This window comes from Dipodomys merriami, unplaced genomic scaffold, assembly GCF_024711535.1.
Source record: "Dipodomys merriami isolate MVZ:Mamm:240054 unplaced genomic scaffold, mDipMer1.0.p SCAF_3, whole genome shotgun sequence".
NCBI lineage: Eukaryota > Metazoa > Chordata > Mammalia > Rodentia > Heteromyidae > Dipodomys > Dipodomys merriami.
In genome coordinates, this window is record NW_027204492.1 from 104103386 (window position 1) to 104109270 (window position 5885).

At 41.4% G+C, this 5885-nt stretch overlaps 1 pseudogene; it reads right to left on the reverse strand.

The window, feature by feature from the left end:
* Positions 1–2156: 2156 nt before the first annotated feature.
* Positions 2157–3938, reverse strand: LOC138839929 (DET1 homolog pseudogene; annotated as a pseudogene).
* Positions 3939–5885: the final 1947 nt, after the last annotated feature.

A 5885-nucleotide genomic window follows, 5' to 3' on the forward strand; every position in this document is an offset into this window, starting at 1 on the left:
GAAAGTATAAGATATATGCAGAGCCAATACCCTTCTTCTTCATATTTTGTGTCTAATTCCTAACAGCAAACATGCTTTTTGTGGTAAATGTTTCTCTTGATTGAAACTGAAATTGAATGTGAACAGTTACCCATTAAACAGTTATGGACTGCTTACTATAAGGCTCATGTATCATAGGGAATCAAAAGCTCAACATAGGCAAGGGGTGCAAATAATAATCAGAGTTCAGCTGAAAGGTATACAGGAATTCAGACCAGAAATATCAGCTGAGAAATAGAGCATGTAGCCTGGGCCACAGCATTAAAGAATAGGTTGTTTTAGAAGGAAAAGAAACTCCAGAATATATTAATAGACATCATTGAGTTAAGCCTCAACTGTAGAAAAAATGCTTTGTGTCTCATCTTCATGAAGAGCAAGTTTTATTGTAAAGGTGATGTACAGAGGGGTTACAATTACATAAGTCAGGTAAAGAGTACATTTCTTTTTAAACAGTGTAACCTCCTCCCACATTTTTCTCCCATTTTTGTCCTCCCAATCCTGCTGTCCCAGAAGTTGTAGAGTTCATTTTCAACATAAATGCTAAAACAATTTTTTTATCAAAGTTAGGGGGTGAAAATACAATGACAATCTTTGTATTGGAATTTAAACTTATTTGATAACATTGATATTGTTTACATATGCAAAAACTTATCCTTTTCCAAATACATTTAGAATTGTAACAAATGTATACATTAATGTAACCACCACTTTGATCATGAGATAGACTACTTTGTTACTAAATCTAAAATAGATTATTATACCACCACAGGCACCTTTTAGAGTCAATTCCTTACCGGGCCCCTGGAAACTATAGATCTATTTTTCTATCCCTATTCTTTTACCCATTCTACAATGGCAGATAACTGGAATTAGAAATTTTTGGCCAATGGAGACAGGCTTTCTATATTTAATATACTGTCTATTTTTTCCAGGCCTGGGGCATGAACTCAGGGTCTGGGCACTGTCCCTGAGCTTCCTTTGTTCAGGGCTAGCACTCTACCACTTGAGCCACAGCACTACTTCTGGCTTTTGCTGTTTATGTGGTACTAAGGAATCAAACCCAGGGCTTCATGCATAATAGGCAAGCACTCTACCACTAAGCCACATTCCCAGCCACGATATAGTGTATGAGTTGGTCATGGGGCTTGAACTCAAGGCCTGGGTGCTGTCCCTGGGCTTTATTGCTCAAGGCCAGCACTCTACCACTTTGAGCCACAGCTCCATTTCTGCTTTTTAGGAAGTCAATTGAAGATAAGAGTCTCCCAGACATTATTGCCCATGGTGAGCTTCAAACCATAATCCTCAGATCTCAGTTTCCTGAATAGTTAGGGTTACAGGCATAAGCCCTTTGCGCCTAGCTAATTGGTTTTGTTGTTGTTTTGGTTTATTCGTCAGTCCTGGGGCTGGAATTCAGGGTATGGGTGCGGCCCCTGAGGTCTTTTAATCAAGACTAGTACACTAACATTTTGAGCCACAGCACTACTTCCACTTTCCTGGTGGTTAATTGGAGATGAGTCTCATGGACTTTCCTACCCAGGCTAGCTTTGTACTGGGATCTCAGCCTTCTGAAAAGCTCGGATTACAGGTGTGACCCACTAGCACCTGCTAATTCAAATTTGTATAACCATTAACTTTTGTTATTATTGTTGTCTTACCCCAGTAGCTCAATTTCTGCAGTTAAGATTTCATGTGTGTAAATAGCAGCAAACATGCCCTCAGGAAACCACCTATATGATCATAGTATCTCCTCTGTTAGATAAGAATTTATTATTAGTTTTTTGTCAGTTGTGGGTCTTGAACTTAGGGTCTGGGTGCTGTCCCTGAGCTTTTTGCTTAAAGCTAGCACTCTACCACTTTGAACAATGGCACCACTTTCAGTTTTCTGGAGATAAGAGTCTCATGGACTTTCCTGACGATGCTGGCTTTGAACTGTGATCCTCACATCTCAGCCTCCTAAGCAGATAGGATTACAGGCATGAGCCACAGATGCCTTGCTAATTGTTGATTTTTAATTGCTGGATATATGGTTTATTATTTTCCTAGTGAAAATAATGGTTGGGGCAAGTATAAATAAAGATACATTTATCAATCAAATAAATTGGTGTGTGAAAGAAAAAGGGAAAGAAAAAGAGAAGGGAAGGTAAAAGGGGAAGGGAAGTTGACTGGAAGACCAGGGGGTGAGGCATCTATGTGCTGTTGTGTGGCACATGGAAATTCACAACATACTGTGTATTTGACTTCTGCACAGAGATAGCAAAAGGCTCAGAAGGATGAAAGATGAAGGAAACAAGGTGTTGCACATTATGGTTAATGGGGCGACCTACTAAGCCTGTCTGCATTTGAAACTTAAGCAGACCAGAGTCTTGGGCATAAAACCTGATAGGGTGATCTTCATAAGCCTTGGGCCGCTCCATGACTGACACACACCTGCTATCATAGCTAAAGAGAGTCATATCCAGGTAGGGACTGCAACAGAAAGGGAACTGATCCAGTAGCCAGTGCCCAGAGTCCCCATGTTCTCCATACCTGTCATTTATAATTGTGTCTTTGAACTGGTTTTGGATGATCTGTCTTGTAAAATTGTTGCTAGATGATGAGCAGGTAAACTGGATTTCACTGTGTGGAGTAGCTTCTTGGAAGAGATCATAGTTCCCAAAGAGTTCCAAAAGTTCATCTGATGAATTCTCAAACATAGCCATAACTTCCGTTGACACCATATTGTACACCACAAACACAGATGCCTGGGGTGCATCTGTGGCATCTGTGACATCCAGTGCCATCAAGTTCTTAGTGTACTTAATCAACAAATGGTTTTCATCGAGAAGCTGCAGTTGACACATACGCAGCTTCAACATTTGGTCAAAGTACCGGAAGAAGCTCTTCTTGGCGATTGAATTACCATGACGTTCTGCCTGCCGCCACAGGTACACGAGCATCCGGTGTTTCAGACAGTCAATGAAAGTATCCCTGTAAAGACTGATCAGGTCTGCCTGGCATGACTGATGCATCTCAGGGAAAACAGCTGACACTGTGAGCAGATCATCCTCATAGCAGAAGCGGCCAATGGTCCGCAAATTGATAAAAGTGCCATCAGGAGTCACCTGGAAGATACGGATGTTCTGGTGCAGTAATGACAGGATGGCTAGGATATTTTTGTACAAGTATAGGCCTTGATTGTGTGTCAAGATCATTTTATCACAGTGAAATGCTTGTTTATCACATAAGCGGCCAGTGCGGAGGTCAATGATGTAGAGACAGTAGTTCTCTATAGGAAACAGTGGATGGGAGGTTAGTGACTCACGATTCCAATATACTTCATAGAAAGGACGATGGTGTTCATATGGAACATAGGAAGAGGAGCCCACAATGACGTACTTGCTATCATTAGTGAAAATGCTACAGTCCAGGTCCAGATGTTCACCTAGGATTGTAAGCTTCCTAATGTGGAGCAAGACAAAAAAACATTCAAAGACCAGGCGCTGGATGCTGACTGCTGGCCGCCTACGGCCTCTGGGCAGGATTTCCCCCTCATATCCCTGCAGCAGGTTTCCTGCTGCCTGGCAGCCCCGGTACTTATAGATTTGAAGAGATGTCAGGTCAGATGAAAAAGCAAGAAAGTAGAGGCCATCAGGTGAGAATTTATGCAAGAAGCATGGAGGCTCATCCACATCAACCACTGTGAAGTTGGGAAAGACATTCTGATAAAATACTCGAACCTGATGCCAGTGGGCACCGGCCTTGCCTGAACTGATGCGCCGGCACTCTAAGCGGTGAACAATGTTCTGGTTTTTTATTCTTTGGGGTTTAATGGGGGAAATACCAGCCTCTATTATCATATCTTCCTCTGATTCTGCTTGCTGTGACAGCACCGTCCACAGACTAGTCTCCACGGACTCCATGTTTTGGTCATTCAAACTCAGTTTCCAGAAACGTCTTCTCCCTCTGCATGCTTCAACCTCCGCTCAACAATTTCCGTCTGTTCCTCGAGCCTCAACGAGCTCCAACTTCCGCTTCACGAGCCTCAAGGAACTGCAGCTTCCGCTCCAGGAGCCTCAACGAACTGCAGCTTCCGCTCCAGGAGCCTCAACGAGCAGCAGCTTCCGCTCCACGAGCCTCAACGAGCTGCAGCTTCCGCTCCACGAGCCTCAACGAGCTGCAGCTTCCGCTCCAGGAGCCTCAACGAGCTGCAACTTCCGCTCCAGGAGCCTCAACAGTCTCCAACTTCCATTCTACCAGCCTCAATAAATTTCAACTTCCCCTCTACAGGCACCTTCTTCTCCACTCACCGGAAGTGGTCTTTGTTTTTGTTTTTTGGTACCTGACCTGCGCCATAAACTCAGGGTTTGGGTGCTGACCCAGGGCTTTTGTACTTAAGACTAGTGTGCTACCACTTGACCACAGCTTTTTTCTTTCTTTCTTTCTTTCTTTCTTTTTCTTTCTTTCTTTCCTTTTCTTTCTCTTTCTCTTGTTTTCTTTCTTTTTCTTTCTTTCTTTTTTCTCTCTCTTTTTTTCTCTCTCTCTTTATCTCTTTCTCTTTCTTTCTTTCTTTCTTTCTTTCCTTCTTTCTTTTTTTTCTTTCTTTCGGTTAGTTGCATCTTACAAAATTTCCTGCCCAAGCGGGCTTTGAACTGTGAACTTCAGGTCTCAGCTTCCTGGGTAACTAGGATCACAGGCATGGGCCACCGTTTCCCAACCTTCTAATTTTTCTTTTAAATGTTCAGCTGGGCACTCATGGATCTGATTCAAGAAAAATTATGATTTTAAAGTTAACATTATTTTTGTCTCATTGACAGTATAGAAATGACAGTCCTTTGGGGTTTCTAAATTCTAGGCTAAAAAGATAGTTCTTATGATTAAAATGTTACCATATTAATAATTACATGATTCACAGCTGGGTACTTGTAACTCATGTCTGTAATCCTAGCTACTCAGGAAGCTGCAAGCTGAGGATGGAGGTTCGAAGCCAGCATGAGCAGGGAAGTCCATGACTCCATTATTCTCCAATAACCTAATCAGAACAAGCTGGGAGTAGCACTGTAGCTCAAGTGGTAGACCTTAGCTTTGAGCAAAAGAGGTTTAAGGACAGTGCCTTGGAACAGAATTCAAGCCCCAGGACCAGCAAAAAGAAAAACAGAAAAAAAAAATTAGCTGGATGTTGGATCAGGCCTGTTACTTTAGCTATTTAAGAGTCTAAGAGCAGTGGCCATCTCAGACAGAAAAGTTTTGAGATCTTATTTTAAAAAATAACCAAAACCCAGATGGAGGAAAACCTTAATTTAGCAAACAAGAGACCTTGCATTGACAATTTAATACTTTGAAAATAATGCTCAAGGTTCAAGTGGTAGAATGCTAGGCTTTAGCAAAAAAAGCCCAGGCCCAGATTTCAAGCCCCAGTATTAGCACAAAGAAATACCTTAAATTGTGTGCCAGTAGCCTAGATACTCTGAAGGCTGATATCTGGTTCAAATCCAGCCTGAGCAGAAGTATCCATGAGATGAAAGCCAGCCTGAGCAGAAGTATCTGTGAGACTCTTATTTCCAATTAACCATCAAAAAAGGCCAGAAGTGAAGCTGTGGCTCAAATTGTAGAGCATCATCCTTGAGTAAAAATGCTAAAGAAAAATATCCAAAACCTAAAGTCAAACATACACACAAAAAGTTCTGTTAATCTTACCTCGATATATCGTATCTATCAGTGTGTATATTCTGTTATTAATTTCATTCTCCTTAAGGTTTTCTTCATAGATATGTTACTGAAATTTTCACATATAGTATCTAAGAATAAATTGAAAATTTATTATACCTTTGTGGATAAGAATAATGAATTTTTCTTATGAATGCACTAAT